Here is a 16,773-nt window from a genome sequence, read left to right as displayed (position 1 = left end):
TTCTGGTTTCTAAAGGCTTCTGCTGCTGGTTTTGTGGTCTTCCATCATTTTTTTCCAGTCAGAATGCCAGCCTTATTCAGGAAATGTCCTTCCTGTGACAAGAAAATGGCACTGGCAGATCCACACTCGGTGTGAATGTTGTGCCTTCCATCCTCAAACAATCCTGACCAGTACCACCATTGCCAGAAGTTCTCCAGGCGGACCCTGCGTGACAGGGAACGCATTAAACTTCATGCTCTGCTGGAAAAGGACAAGAGTCATCAGGTGGGTGGCCATGGAGGCCCCAAGACATCATCTTCCAGCAAGCAACGTCAAAAGCGGCGACGTTCCACCTTTCCTGACCCTAGGAAGAGAAAGGGGACGAGAGATTCACCGTCGACGTCAAAGTCGCCATCAAAGAGGCCCAGACACTCTTAAGGAACACCATCTCGACGTCGAGAGTCTTCGCCGCATGCAAGTAAGTCGGTGTCAAGGCACCATTCTTCGGACTCTAAAGCTGTAGTTGCTGAGAGACCTAAGTCTCCGGCGTCGAGGCTTCCGTTAACGTCGAGACACTCTCTGCCACCCTCGAGGGGGTCAGCGTCAAGAGTAGCAACAGCTAATATCTCGCCACCAAAGGGGCGTGCCGCCGTCGAGTGGATCGGCGAGGTCCATCACTCGACGTCAAGAAGATAGACGTTGACACGTCGGCAAGAAGGTTCGCCATCGACACGACTGCAAGAAGGTTAGCCGTCGACACGACGTCGTGAAAGATCGCCGTGGGCTCGGCGCTGTAGCAGATCGACGTCGAGGTCTCCAACTCGGCGCCGAAGATCGACGTCCCCTCATCGCCGCAGACTATCAACGTCAAGGACATCGAGACCTCATTAGACGCTGCTGGTGACCCAGACCTCATCACCGTCGAAGCACTCTACGTCGGGAGAAGAGGTCATAGGTATTGCGGAGCCCACGCGACAGTCAGATCCCGGGTCCAGGTGATCGTCAGGAGACCGGTTGTCATCTCCAGGACTGCACATTGTGGAGATCTCACCAGAAGCACCCCACAAACCTGTGGAGGGGAGGGCCCGCAGTCTGTCACCTCGCCGTCTGCAAGGTGCTGTGGCGGCAGTAGTCCGGACTCTTATTACTCCCACACGTATTCATCATCCGGGCCCACTTCTCGGACAAGCACTCCGGCTGGACCCTCGAAGTCTCCCCTTAGGAGACCAAGATCGCCTTCCAGGCCAAGATCACCTTCCAGACCAAGGGCTCCTTCCAGACCAAGATCACCCTCTACATGTCCGTCTAGGTCCAGGGGTCGTCACAGCCGTCATCACAATAGGCCCCATAAGAGGAGACGCACAAGATCACCTACATGGTCTTCCTCTACGAGATCTACTGTCTGGGACACTCTCTGACCTTCTCCTCAACGCCTCCATTGCGGGTGTCGCCCATAGATGACATCTCGACCTTCACAGATGTTCGGGGTAGGGGTGCAAAGAAACTCAACATCACTTTGCATAACCCGGTGGTTCCCACGTCTGTCATCTTTGACAATTTGCAACACCGGACAGCTCTTGGCCCGCTGCTACCACTGGTGCCTGGATTCTTGGAACCGGCGATGGCCACCTTCCGCATTCCTGCAACGGTGGGTTCCCTGCCATCCTGAATCGCCAAAAAGTACAAGGCTCCAGAAGAGGACCCCTTGTTTCTCAGGGCTAACCCACCAGTGGACTCGGTCATTGTGGCCACAGCCATGAAGTCCCACTCTGCTTCTACCTCATCCTCTGTGCCTCCTGAGAAGGATAGCAAACAGATGGACTCATATGGGAGGAAGATGTCCAATACTTCAGCGTCATCAATGAAGGTTGCGAGTTCCTCTGCCCTGCCCTTCTCGGGAGATACGAAAGATCTCTTTGGGACTCCCTCACACGTTTCACCGAGAGGCTTCCCAAAGAAGACCGGCAGGATGAAATTCTACAGGAAGGAGAGCTAGTAGCCAATCTGGTAATAAGTGCTGCAGCGGGCGCTTCAGATCTTACCGCTCATGCTAATCCCATGGAGTCTGTTCACGACGCTCGGCCTGGCTGCGCCTCACAGGCCTCAAGCCTGATGCCCAGAAGAAAATTCTGAACCTCCCATTCAATGGCTCATCTCTGTTTGGGGCTCACGCTGATGACGAGATGACCAAAATGAAGGCTGAGATGGACACTGTCAAGGCTGTTGATCTGGAAAAGCGCAAGGAGTTCAAGAAACGTTTTCGTCAGGGCGACAAACTTTTGTTTCAACAGAGGGTTCAAACCCCTCAGTGGTCCTCCTGGAACCATCAAACATCCCAGTTCCAACAAAGACGCCCTGGGAGAGGTAGAGACAGCAACAACAGCCAACAGTCCACCTCCAAGAAGCCTCCCAAGACTTGAGTCGTTGCTTCCTCTGAGGGAGTGTAGCTTGTCACCTGGAAGAGTGGAAAGCCATAACAAGAGACAAATGGGTGCTGAATATAGTACAGCATGGTTACTTGCTGAGGTTCAAGTCTCCTCCTCCGCAAGTTCCTCCGCAAGTCAAACGCCTTCCTCAAATCCAAAGTCAACTTTTGAAAGACGAAGTATCTACCCTTCTTGCAAAGAAGACCATAGAGGAGGTCTCTCCCATACGAAGAAATCGGGGAGTATACTCCCAATACTTTCTAGTCCAAAAGTGGGGAGTAGCCAAAGAGTACAGACCTATCCTCGACCTGCGCCTGTTGAACAGGTTTATCAGAAAGGAGAAATTACGTATGCTAGCCCTGCATCATATCTTTCCGCACCTTCACCAGGGAGACTGTATGTGTGCCATCGACCTGCAGGACGCTTATTTTCATATACCTGTCTCAGTAAAGCATCGCAAATTTCTCAGATTTCAGATAGCCCGTCACCACTACCAGTATCGAGTGCTTCCGTGCGGCCTCAAATCCGCCCCACGGACATTCTCCAAGTGCATGGCGGTGGTGGTTGCCTTCCTCCGCAGGCGGAAGATCTTAGTCTATCCCTTCCTAGACGCGCTCCTAAAAAGCTCCACACCTGTTCCGCTTCAGAGCCATCTCTCTTACTGTCTCAACATGATGCATTCTTTGAGGTTGCAAGTCAACTACAAGAAGTCGGTCCTCAACCCCACTCAACGAATACATTATCTGGGCGCTTCCTTGGACTCCGCAGAGGCAAGCGTGTATCCTTCGGAGGAGAGGTTGTCATCAATGCTTCTGATGTGCCGCACCATGCTCGACACCCAAAGTCCTACAGCCAGACAAGTGTCGTCACTACTGGGGTCGATGACATCGTGCATCTACATTGTGCACAATGCACGCCTTCACATGAGGTCTCTGCAGCAGGCACTCGAGGACCAATGGTCTCAGAGGTCAGGCCACTGGGAAGATGGTGTTTCTCTTCATCAAGTAGCCAGAGACTCCATCAGATGGATGAAACGTTCTCACCTGTTGCAAGGAGGTCCGTTTCATCAGTCGCCACCAACGCAGACATTGGTCACAGATGCCTCAATGCAGGGCTGGGGTGCTCATATGGACCAGCTGCAGGTACAAGGTCTCTGGTCCGAGACAGAAAGAAGCTATCATATCAACTTCTTGGAACTACGGGCTGTCTATCTGGCGCTCAAGTCCCTGTACCCGTCTCTGCACTCCAGCCACATTCAAGTTCAGACAGAAAACACAACAACGATGTTCTATCTGTAAAACAAAGTGGCACCAGGTCATGAGTTCTGTCTCTGGAAGCTCAGTCCATTTGGCAGTGGCTTCTGGCGAGAGGTCTCTCCATCGTTGCAGTTCACCTTCCAGGAATCCTGAAAGTTTAGGCGGACTGCCTAAGCAGAGACTTTGTAGAAGCGCACGACTGGGTGCTCAACGAAGAGGTCGCACAGGAGGTGTTTCGACAATGGAGTGTACCAGATATAGATCTGTTCGCAGACGCGGAAAGCGCGAAATGCCAAGTCTTCGCGTCCAGATTCCCCCAGCAGGGATCACAGGGAATGCACTTTTGATCAGTTGGTCTCAGACATTGCTGTACGCTTTTCCTCCACTGCCTATGATCCCGGCGGTGATATAGAAATTCTGCAGTACCAACACCAGGATGATCCTGATAGCGCCGGAGTGGCCACGCCAGTGGAGGTACCCGGATCTCCTCCAGCTGTCAGAGGTTCCTCACCGGAGGCTGCCCTGCCGCCCAGACCTGCTGACCAAGGACGAGGGGAGGGTGTTTCACCCCAATCTCCCTACCCTTCGATAGACGGCATGGCTCCTAAGGTCATCCAGTATGGCCACCTAGACCTCTCGGCTGACTTTATGGACTTCCTGAGAGAAGCAAAGAGGCCCTCCACCAGAAAGTCTTATGCTTTCAAGTGGAAGAGATTTTACATTTGGTTTATGGACAATGCTCTTGATCTGATTCAAGGTCAGGAGCAGGTGATTCTCCCATACTTATTCTATTTGGCAAGGTCAGACCTGAAGTACCCCTCCATCAGGGTTCACTTAGCGGCAATAACAGCCTATAGGAAGTCTCCTTCTCAGACGTCATTCTTCCTCATGCCTGTGGTCAAAGATTTCTAAGAGGGTCTTAACCACTTGGCTGCTAATGACAAGGGTAACTCTTCATGCACTGCCCATTCATTTCAATGGAAATCAAAGCAAAATGATGATAATGCCTTAGCACTAAAGGGGTTAAGAAAGTGTTTCCACCAGTGAGGTCCCCCTCTCCTCCCTGGGAGCTTAACATCGTACTTACCAAGTTAATGGGTGTCCTTTCGAGCCGATTCATAAGGCTTCTTTGCAGCTCTTGACCTGGCAAGCTGCCTTTTTGGTAGCCATCACCTCAGCCCGCAGGGTGAGCGAGATCCAGGCTCTGTGTTGCAAGGAACCTTACACAGTGTTTCATGCCAATAGAGGTATGCTGAGAACACAGCCAGGCTTCCTGCCCAAGGTGGTCTCTGATTTCCATATCAATCAGACCACCACTCTGCCTACTTTCTTCCCTCAACCAACCACTCCCCCGGAGAGGTCTTTACACTCTCTAGATCTCCGGAGGGTTTTGAAATTTTACCTGGCTAAAACTCTTCCACTTAGGAAGTCTAGCCGGCTCTTTGTTAATTATGGTACAACTAATACCTGTCTGTCAGCTTCAAAAAGGTCTATCTCGAGATGGATCGTCTCCTGTATAGCTCGGTCTTACCAATTAGCTAACAAAGCTTTACAGGGCAAACCTCGTGCACATTCTACTAGAGGGAAAGTTTCTACAACCGCGCTCCATCGCAACATTCCAATATCTGAGATTTGTAAGGCGGCTACATGGCGTTCAGTACATACCTTTCTCTTCCAGGGGATACTCATCAATAGTCATAAGCACTGAATAGTCCCGCCTACGTGCGGGACCCCGGAGCAATAGCCAATAATATGCATATATATATATATATATATAGATAATATGCATATACACATAAATATGCAGCCTGAAATACACCATACTAGGCTAAAAAAAACTGCCATTATTGCTTGTAACACTTTTACATTTGTTAAATAAAGACATATATAATACATTATATGATAATGTAATGAAGAAACACTGCCCTGGGTTGCTTTGAAACACACAACCTTTATTTTCAAAGGTAAACCAGGCAGGATCATAGAATCAGATTTAGCCTAGAAAGGCTGCATAGTAACAACTGAAAAACTTGGCGCCGTGCCTTTAAGACCTCCATGAGCCTCCAGGCTCCCATCATGCACCACAGGTGACAGTTAGGTCAGTTCTTTTTTCCGGCTCCTTCTGTGAGGATCCTGAAGCATTGAGCTCGCCAGTTTGTGATATTTTATCACTTTATTCTGGTTTTTCTCTAATTTTTTCGTCTTTACTCAACGTCTTTAGTCATTGTTTGACTAATTCAACAATTTTTTCCTGGTTTTTGACTATTTTTCCAGTCATAATGCTGGCCTTGTTTAAGTGTCTGGCCTGTGGTAAAAAAATGGCCTAGTCAGACCCTCGTTCGGTCTGTGTAGCTTGTTTACCATCTTCTCACAAGCCAGAACTCTGCTTCCACTGCAGCAAGTTGTCTAACCGAACTCTCAGGGAGAGGGAGAAGAGCAGGCTTCAGTCCCTGTCAGACTAGGAGAAACTGTGAGTGGAAGAGAAGATGTTCATTCCAAGAGGCCTTCTTCTCAGCACAAAGAGCGCAAAGACGACGTTGAGAAATTCATCGCCACCGAGGAGCATGACGTCGATGCCTAAGAGACAATCGCCGCTGAGGGAATCGCCGCCGAGGGAATCGCCGCCGAGGGAATCGCCGCCGAGGGAATCGCCGCTGAGGGAATCGCCGCTGAGGGAATCGCCGCCGAGGGAATCGCCGCCGAGGGAATCTCCGCCGAGGGAATCTCCGCCGAGGGAATCTCCGCCGAGGGAATCTCCGCCGAGGGAATCTCCGCCGAGGGAATCTCCGCCGAGGGAATCTCCGCCCAGGGAATCTCCGCCCAGGGAATCTCTGCCCAGGGAATCTCTGCCCAGGGAATCTCTGCCCAGGGAATCTCTGCCCAGGGAATCTCTGCCCAGGGAATCTCTGCCCAGGGAATCTCTGCCCAGGGAATCTCCGCCCAGGGAATCGCCGCCGAGGAAATCGCCGCAGAGGAAGTAGACGCCGACGAGGAGATCGCTGTTAAGGAGATCGTTGTCGAGGAGGTCGTCGTCTGCGTCTCCTGCACCTAAGAAGCCTAGGACGGTGTCTAAAGACCGGTCTGAGGCTAATACTGTGTCTTCTGGGAGTTCCTCTTCCTCCCCTGAACTACAGATTGTGAAAGTCTCTCCAGAGCCCTCGAGAGCACCTTCACCTGTTCAGCCGGCAACTAACATCTCGCCCCGCTGGCTGGGGGAGATTAGAGACTGGAAGATAAGGTAAATAAATCTTCCAAGGTCTTATTCCCGGTCTCCTGTGTCTGCAAGACCTGCTTCAAGATCAAGATCCCCTCAAAGACATTTGGTGCACTCTCCTAGAAGACGTGAGCGACCTCCTCCGAGAAAGTCTCCATCAGTGAGGAGGCGGACTTCACCTTCGTCTAGATCGTCACATCGCCATTCTTCGAAGAGGCGCGATACTAGATCCTCTACAAAATCTACAAATTCGAAAAGGGGCTATTCGCCGACACTGTCATCAACTCCTCCAAGTAGGATTTCATTTCACCGATTGATGACGTGATTACCTTTAATGAGGTTCTCTGTCGTGGAGCAGCTAAACTGAATATCGAAATGCTGGTCTCTACCACCAAGACAACGGTCATTTTCGAGACTTTGCACCAAAAGCCAACGTCAAGGCCCTTACTTCCTCTGGTGCCAAGTCTGTTGGAGCCAGCGGAACACAAGTTCTTAACTCCAGCAGCATTGGGAGAGGTTCCTTCTCGGATCGCTAAGAAATATAAAGCACCGGACAATGATCCGTTTTTTCTGAGGGCTGAGCCAAAACCGGATTCTGTAATTGTCTCAGCAGCACATAAGAATTAAACAGGAGCGGCGTCATCTTCTGTGCCACCGGATAAAGACAGTAAGGCTATGGACTCAGTAGGAAAAAGAATGTGTGCCACCTATGCTTCCTACATGAGTCGCCAGTGCTTCAGCTTTGCTGGGTCGCTATGACCGTGCCCTATGGGACTCCATTTCTCGTTTCGCGGAGAAGCTTCCAAAAGAAGACAAACACGATTTTCTGGAGATCTTACATGAAGGTGGGCTAGTAGCTAACCAGGTGATTAGTGCAGCCGCTGATGCTTCTGACTTATCTACGCATGGTTACGCACATGGACTCTGCGCCAGGCGCTCCGCTTGGTTGAGGCTCATGGGTCTTAAGCCTGAGGCACAACACCGAATTCTTAACCTGCCCTTTAACGGAAATCACTCTTTGAATCTCATGCTGATGATGAGATGTCACGTATGAAAACAGAACTTGATACAGTGAGAGCTGTTGGTCTTGAGAAAAGGAAGGATTTTAAGAAAAAATACCGTCCGTACGACAGGAGACAGAACCAGCAGAGGGTTAAAACCCCTCAATGGTCGTCTCAGCAGAATCAGGTAAGATCTCAGTTCTCAGAGCGTCATCCTGGTTGAGGAAGAGGTGGCATTTCCAGGCAGTGTGCACCTGTAAACAAGCAGCAGCAACAAAAACAGTGAGTTTTTGCTTCCCCTGAGCCCGTTACCCACTCCGGTGGGGGGGAAGTGTTCGTTTTTGCCTGAAGAGTGGACAAACATCACAATAGACAAATGGGTTCTGAATATTGTAAAGAATGGATATGCCATCAGATTCAAGTCCCCTCCGTCTTCCATTCCTCCTCAAAAGTCTGTGACCCATCGTATTAATCTTTTGAGACAAGAAGCGTCTGCCTTGATCTTAAAGAATGCCATTGAGGAGGTCCCAAAGACACCGCGTCGGCAAGGCATTTACTCCCAATATTTTCTAGTTCCAAAGAAAGGTCCAAACAAGGAGTTCAGGCCCATTCTAGATCTCAGGCGCCTCAACCAGTTCATTCGGCGAGAAAAGTTCAGAATGTTGGCGTTACATCAAATAATTCCACTTCTGCATCAAGGGGACTGGATGTGCTCCATAGATCTTCAAGATGCTTATTTTCACATCCCCATCGCCCCAAAGCATCGGAAGTTTCTAAGGTTTTGCATCCATACAAGCCACTTCCAGTTCACAGTCCTACCCTTCGGGCTAAAGTCAGCTCCTCGCACGTTTTCAAAGTGCATGGCAGTCGAGCTGCTTTCCTGAGGAAGAAGACCTTTTCGTCTATCTCTACCTAAAGGATTGGCTGCTAAAGAGTGCGTCTCCGATTCTACTTCAGCAACATCTCACGTTCTGCATATATCAGCTGCGGAGACTTGGCCGGCACATGAACTTCAAGAAGTCTATCCTCAATCCAACGCAGAGGATACACTATCTGGGCGCACTTCTGGATTCAAAGGACGCAAAAGCGTATCCTTCGGAGGAGAGACTATCCTCTATTCTCCTCAAGTGTCAAACGCTACTGAAGACTCCTCGTCCCACGGCCAGGCAGATCTCGTCTCTTCTAGGGTCCATGGCTTCATGCATTTTCCTTGTTCCAAACGCCAGGCTGCACATGAGACCTCTGCAACAGACTCTGGAGGACCAGTGGTCCCAGTTTTAAAATCGTTGGGAGGACAAACTGTCACTAGCCTGGTCAGTACAGATCTCCATCCGATGGTGGATGCAGCGGAGTCATCTGGTAGTGGGAGACACTTTCCAGGAGGACATGCCCAGACAATCACTGGTGACGGATGCGTCCCTTCAGGGATGGGGCGCTCATCTGGGATCGCTTCAAGTTCAAGGAGTGTGGTCAGAGAAAGAAAGACCATCACATAAACATGTTGGAACTCAGAGCTGTCCACCTAGCTCTCAAGGCTTTCTTTCCCGCGATCAAGACATCCTCCCTACTTGTTCAAACGGACAATACAACAACGATGTACTATCTGAACAAGCAGAGCGGAACGAGACCCAGACCTCTGTCACTCGAAGCGCGAGCAATCTGGAAGTGGCTTCTGGCTCGGGGTATGAGCATATCGGCGGTCCATCTGCCAGGTGTCAACATCCAAGCGGACGACCTAAGCAGAAACTTCGCAGAAGCACATGACTGGGTCTTAAAAGAAGAAGTAATAAAAGATATCTTCCAGGCCTGGGGGACACCAGAAAGCGATCTCTTTGCAGACGCCGAAAACGCAAAATGCTGCGTCTTCGCGTCCAGATACCCACAACGAGGGTCCAAGGGGAATGCTCTATGGATGGACTGGTCAGAGACATTACTCTACGCTTTCCCACTGATTCCACTAATTCCCTTGGTGATCAAGAAACTGTACAAGTCCAAGATAGACATGATCCTGGTGGCTCCGGATTGGCCACGCCAATGGTGGTATCCGGATCTCCTGTATCTGTCCAAAGTACCGCACAGGAGGCTGCCTTGCTGTCCGGATCTACTGACCAGAGAGAACGGCAGACTGTTCCATCCCAGCCTGCCGTCCCTGAAGCTAGCAGTATGGCTCCTGAGTTTGTCCGTTATGGGCACTTAGGCCTCTAGCAGGACTGTATGCACATTTTGAGAGAGGCGAGGAGAGCTTCTACAAGAAAGTCGTAAGCTTTCAAGTGGAAGCGGTTTTTCATGTGGTGTGTTGCTGAAGGTCATGACCCGATTCGAGGTCAAGAACAGGTACTGTTACCATACTTACTTTCTTTGGCCAAAGCAGGTTTACAATATTCTTCTATAAAGGTCCGTCTGGCAGCAATAACAGCATATCTAAAGTCTACCACTCAGGTTTCTTTCTTTCAAATGCCTGTGGTAAAGGATTTTCTTGAGGGTCTCAAGAAAGTTTACCCTCCGGTGAGGGCTCCCTCTCCACCTTGGGAGTTGAATGTGGTTTTGTCCAAATTGATGGGTCCCCCATTCGAAACTATTCATAAGGCGTCCCTTCAACATCTGTCGTGGAAGGTGGCCTCCTTAGTAGCTATCACTTCTGCGCGCATGGTGAGCGAGATACAGGCTTTTTGTTCAACAGAACCTTATCTTGTTTTCCATGCGAATAGAGAGGTACTTCGCACTCATCCGAGATTCCTTCCTAAGGTGATCTCGGATTTTCACATTAACCAGTCAGTTACACTACCTACGTTTTTTGCTAGTCCGAACACTCCATCTGAGAAAGCTCTACACTCTTTGGACCTAAAAAGAGTGCTGAAATTTTATCTTGACAAGACCAAGAGTGTTCGAAAGTCTGATCATTTGTTTGTGAACTATGGCCCTCTGAATACAGGCTTGTCTGCATCTAAGAGGTCCATTTCTAGATGGATTGTTTCATGCATTATGTTATCTTATCAGTTGGCACGGAAACAGCTCCCGAGCAAGCCGAGAGTGCATTCCACTAGAGGAAAAGCTGCTACGATAGCAATGCTTAAAAATGTTCCTATTCATGAAATTTGTAAGGCAGCTACGTGGCGTTCGGTCCATACCTTTGCACGCCATTACTGCCTTGATTCTGATACTCAGGCCGATGCTCAAGTTGGTCAAGCATCCCTGAGGAATTTGTTAGGGTAATGTTTATTAGTATACTGTTTAGGGAGACTGGTATTCGTCCGCAGGGTATGGGATGGGCTTGCTACTCTATTCAGTGCTTATGACTATTGATGAGTATCCCCTGGAAGAGAAGGATAAGATAATTACCTGTAATCCTAGTTCTCTTCCAGGGGTATACTCATTAATAGTCATAAGCACTGAATTATCTCCGCCCATGAGCGGGAACCCGGAACACAAACAATATACATATATATGTGTAAATATAACCAAAAGTACATAGTACTAACTAATTATACACATATACATGTATAATAACCATAATATGCAGCCTAACATTAATACATAGGCTAATCAAACCAATCCTTACACACGTTCTGAAACATGAAAATATGCTGTATATAAATGCAATAAACAGGCATGAGCCTAAAATGCATTTCATAATCATGAAAAACCTTTTATTTTCATTGAAGAACCTGTTGTAAACTGTTTTTAGCCTAAAAGGCTGCATATGAGAAAAATGTCTGTGTACAGAAAATCAGACTGGCACCTTGCCTTTAAGGCCCCAGAGAATCTGCACACTTTGCCTTTAAGGCCTCCAGGAGAACTCTGTTCCCATCATGCACCACAGGTGACAGTTAGGTCAGTTCTTTTTTCCGGCTTGTTCTGTGAGGAACCTGGAACTTGAGCTCTGCTCATTTGTAGTATTTTCTGTCAGAAGTTGGTTTTTCTTGTCATTTTTTGGCAAAATATAGCTTTGGTGGTGGTTTGTTATCTTTTTCTGACTAAACTGTTGGTCTTTTTTAGTCAGAATGCCACCTTTATTTTACAAATGCCCTTCCTGTGGGAAGAAGATGTCGAAAACTGACCCACACTCTGTTTGTGTGGTGTGTCTTCCAGCTTCTCATAAGGTGGAAGATTGTTATCACTGCCTCAACCTTTCAAATAGGACTTTGAGAGAAAGGGAGAAAATGAGGTTGCTGGGCCTTCTGGAGAGAAAAACCCGTGGTGAGAAGAGTTCCAAAGGCTTGTTATCATCTGCTAAGCCATCTTCTCAGCCTAAACGATGAAGATCAGCGTCTCCAGAAGGTAGGACTAAAAAACATCGACTCCAGGGAGCGTCGCCGTCAAAAAAGCTGCGCTCGACATCGAGATCCAGATCGCCGTCGGCGTCGAAGAGGGCTCCGTCGACGTCGAGGACTTCGCCGGTGAGTCAAGGTTCAGCGTCTCGACAGTCGCCGTCGAAATCCTTTTCGACGTCGAGACAATTGGTGTCGATTGCAGTAAGGACGACGTCGGGAGTACAACATTCGACGTCGAAGGATCGTGAAAGGTCGACTTCAAGGGAAGAGAGACGCCTGACGTCGAAGGATCGTGTGTCGACATCGAAGGGTAAAGTGTTGACGTCGAAAGGGAGTCATCGATCGACGTTGAAGGATAGACCGAGGTCGAGAGAGAGACGTACGTTGTCGTCGAGGAAAAAGGTCGACGTCGAGAGGAAGAATGGCGTCGAAGGATTCGACATCGAGACCTAAAAAGAGAAGGTCAAGGTCTCCATCGCGACGTAGGTCGACGTCGAAGCTTGCTTCGGGCTCGAAGCATGAAGTGTCTAGGTCTCCCCCACCTGAACACAGGTCGGCGTCGAGACTGTCAAGACCAGCCTCTCAGACCTCAATTAGGTCTTTGTCGAGGTCAGAAATAAGTCCCGTACCTATAGTGGAAACTTCCCCGCATGATCAGCAAGACGACAGATCTGCAGTGGGGCAAGAGATAGTGCACCAGGACTCTTCTGTGGTGGCTCATTCGGGCTCAACCTCAAGGCAGGAGTTAGATGGCAGACAATTGGTGCCCAGACAACTGAATCCTTCTGGTTCATTGGTCTCTGAGCACAGTGCAGTTTCCAGAGCTTCCAAGTCTTCAGCAGGGCTGAATATTGTGCAGGTGTCACCTGAGGCTTCACCTGAGCATACAGAACGGCCTGTTAACTTGTCACCGAGGTAGCTGGGAAGTCTAAGACATTGGAAAATGCGTCCGGTGATGGGAGAGAGAGCTCCGGTCCCTCGGAGGGAGCTGCATAGAAGATCACGCTCAAGATCCTTAGTGAGAGAGAAATCACGTTCAAGGGAGCGTAGGAGGCAGCGATCGGCAACTCCTCAGAGAAGACGTAGAACCCCTACTCCATCTTCTACATCATCTTCGTCTTCTTCAAGATCTTCATATGGAGACTATTCTCCAACTAGATCATCTACACCTCCTTCCAGAGTGTCTCCCGTGGATGATTTTAGCACATTTAATGATGTGTTATGTCGTGGAGCGAGTAAATTCAACATCAAGATGGCAGTTCCCCAAGTAGCAACGTCAGTCATCTTTGAAACCCTGCATCACAAGACGACTGGCAGGCCTCTTCTGCCGTTAGTGCCCGGGTTGATAGAACCAGCGATGAGAACATTCCTAACTCTGGCCACGGTGGGTTCAGGTCCTTCTAGGATTGCAAAGAAGTACAAGGCTCCAGAAGAAGATCCAATGTTTTTGCGTTCTGACCCACCACCAGACTCACTGATTGTAGCGGCAGTCAGAAAAGCGCATTCTGCAGCATCTACCTCTTCTGCTCCACCTGAAAAGGATAGTAAGAGTATGGATTCCTTGGGGCGAGGAATGTGCAATACCTCAGGATCGGTCATGCGAGTGGCCAGTGCAGCAGCCTTATTGGGCTGCTATGACCGTCTGCTCTGGGACTCAGTGGCTCGTTTTGCAGATAAACTCCCTAAGGAGGATCAGAAAGACTTCCTGGAAATAGTGGAATAAGGAGGATTGGTGGCTAACCAGAGCATTAGCGCGGCTGCTGATGCGGCGGACCTGTCAGCTCATGGTTATGCACACGGTGTTTGTGAAAGACGTACAGCTTGGCTTCGCCTTACGGGGCTAAAGCCGGAGGCTCAGAGGAAAATGGTAAATTTACCGTTTAATGGTTCGACTCTGTTTGGATCTCACACAGACGACGAGATGTCTAAAATGAAAGTGGAGTTGGACACTCTTAAGGCAGTAGGCATTGAAAAGAAGAAAGAATTTAAACGTCAGGGTAATTTTCGTCCCTATGACAAGAGATCTTTTCAGCAGAGGAGCCAACAGACGAATTGGTCTTCGCAAAATCAAGGCCAGAATCAACAGAGGTCGCAATACCAACAGCGACGGCCTGGACGAGGCAGAGGCAATGGAAATAGGCACCAATCATCTGCTACCAAGCAGCCTCAAAAACAATGAACGGAGGCTTCCTCTACAACCATGTCCCACTCCGGTTGGAGGAAGTATTGTGTGTTATCTGGACGAGTGGAAACAGATCACAAAGGACAGATGGGTGCTGGGTATCATTCAGAGCGGGTACCTTTTGAGATTCAAGAAGCCACCCCCTGTCATCCGTCCTCTAAAGATGGTACAGTGGTATATAAAGCGCTTACAACAGGAAGCAAACTTCCTTCTGAAGAAGAAGGCCATATAACCAGTTCCATTTCAGCAGAGAGGTCAAGGCCTGTACTCTCGATTCTTTCTTGTCAAGAAAAAAGGTCCAGTTACAGAGTTCAGACCCATTCTGGATTTGAGACGGTTGAACAAATTCATTCGGAAGGAAGGGTTTCGAATGCTGGCTCTTCACCAGATCTTCCCTCAATTACACCAGGGGGATTGGATGTGCGCCATCGATCTGAAGGACGCTTATTTTCATATTCCGGTATCCAGAAAACATCGCAAGTTTCTCAGGTTTCAAGTAGCGGCTCATCATTATCAGTACGCAGTGCTTCCTTTTGGCCTGAGATAATCTCCCAGAACATTTTCAAAATGTATGGCGGTAGTGGCGGCTTGTAGTCGAAAGAGACGGATTTTCATATATCCGTACTTAGACGACTGGCTTCTGAAGAGTTCATCCCCATCGCTTCTAGAAGAACATCTGTCGATATGCCTCCAACTCATGTGCAAGTTGGGTCTGCAAGTCAACTACAAGAAGTCCATAATGAACCCCACCCAGAAGATCCACTACCTGGGTGCTCAGTTGAACACGGAAGAAGAAAACGTGTGTCCTTCGGAGGAGAGGTGTGTGAGAAGTTGGCCTGCTATGCAGTGCTCACTATTCTAGTGATCACTATGTATCAGTCCAAACGACCCTTATTGATGATTGGTTGTAAGTCAACCTTATAGACCAGCTATCCTAGTAGCATGGACAAGAGCAGTCTTTAGGATAAACTCTAGAGGGCGTGTTAAGCCAGCTGTTATACCATCACATATACCCCTTGAACACCAAGTGAAAGGACACCACACAAGTTGTTATGAAAATAAAAGGATATTTATTTATAACACAACAGCCCTGGACTCTTTATGAGGACAGGGCGCTAAGCACAATACAAAGCTCCCTAAGAATTTCTGAAAGTCGCACAATTTACGCAAATGCCCGAGGGGCACGGAAAACCATATACTACAAAAGTGGAATGCAAAATTACTAGCAGGTAAGTACTACTCTCAAAGACTTAGGAATCGCTAGGCCTACAATGCTGAACCCTTAGATTAGAAGCAGGAGGTCTAGGAACGCCGTGTGCAGAGTGGGAACTCTCACGTGTAATGCGGGACAAAGTCTATGGATCCTAGTAAATGCAAAAGTTAGTGTTCTCGGGCGAACCCAACTAGGTAGGTCAAAAACGAAAGTGGAGCTAGACACTTAGAGAGTTGGTCTACGCTGGAGCACCGGGGTACTCGGTTTACCTAGCCCAGGGGCTGCGGCTGCATAGGGTTCAAGTGTCGTCGGGTTTCTTCGTCGACGAACCAGGAGCCTGAAGTGGAAGTTGCTGGCAGGCGACCAATGAAGATGTTCCGGGCCGATCCAAGGACTGGATCAGCTGGAGATGGTACCTGTAAGCAGAGGGGACCAAGTTCTGAATCACTAGCCAGTGATTAGATGGGCACCAGGATGGCACTGGATGAAGTCACCTTGACCAGGTGAGTGGGCGACGCTGGGCTCTGCAGTCTCTCGGACCAGGAGGCGTTGTCGGCGACTAGGATGGAGGTGCGAGCTGTCCCACGAAGATATCTGCTGTCGTTGATGCTGCAGCCAGGATTGGGGCAACAACTCTTGGCAAATTCAAGCCCACGCGGTGGACTCAAAATGGCGTCTGGAGTGGACCAGGAGGGTCCGGGGTGCTCCTCTGTTGGAGGGGAACAAGGGCCAGTCTGGAGCAACCAGACCAGCGATGGAAGTGTCGTCGTTCGTCGTCAAGAGGGCTACAAGCCAGCAGGCAAGTGGCCGGACAACGCGGTGAGCAGCAACGAGCAGAAGGGCCCCACGCAGATCTCGTGGATGCTGGGGGGCTGGACTTCGGTGCTGGAGCTGCTCAGGATTAGGGCTTCTCAAACCCCAAAGCACTTACTCGAGGATCCCTCGGCGGTCGTGCTGGATAAGCGTAGTGCAGTTCTGAAGATGGCCGGTCCCTCGAGGTCTCGTCACACCCACGAATCTCAGCTGGGCTGATGATGTAGGTAGAGGTCAGAGGTGCCAGGGAAGCCGGGTCTCGTAGTGCTGGTCGGTCTGGTTCCGGAGAAGGGACGTGCAGCAAACCGCAGGTTGATGGTGCCCGCAGATGCAGGGTGACTACTCCTTAGTCACAAGGGAGAAATCTTAGGAAGAAGTCTTGAGTTCCTTTCGTAGAAAGTAGTTTCAGGATTCAAAG

The 16,773-nt window shown here is 49.4% G+C and overlaps 1 protein-coding gene across 1 annotated transcript in view; it reads left to right on the top strand.

Annotated features, from left to right (window-relative positions):
- PRKAR2A (protein kinase cAMP-dependent type II regulatory subunit alpha) overlaps nucleotides 1-16,773 on the top strand; it is a 711,046-nt gene that overhangs the window by 443,488 nt on the left and 250,785 nt on the right. The gene's annotated exons all lie outside the window — the stretch shown is intronic.

This window comes from Lissotriton vulgaris, chromosome 9 (genome assembly GCF_964263255.1).
Source record: "Lissotriton vulgaris chromosome 9, aLisVul1.2, whole genome shotgun sequence".
Taxonomy (NCBI): Eukaryota; Metazoa; Chordata; class Amphibia; order Caudata; family Salamandridae; genus Lissotriton; species Lissotriton vulgaris.
This window is presented reverse-complemented; position numbering and strand designations above follow the sequence as displayed.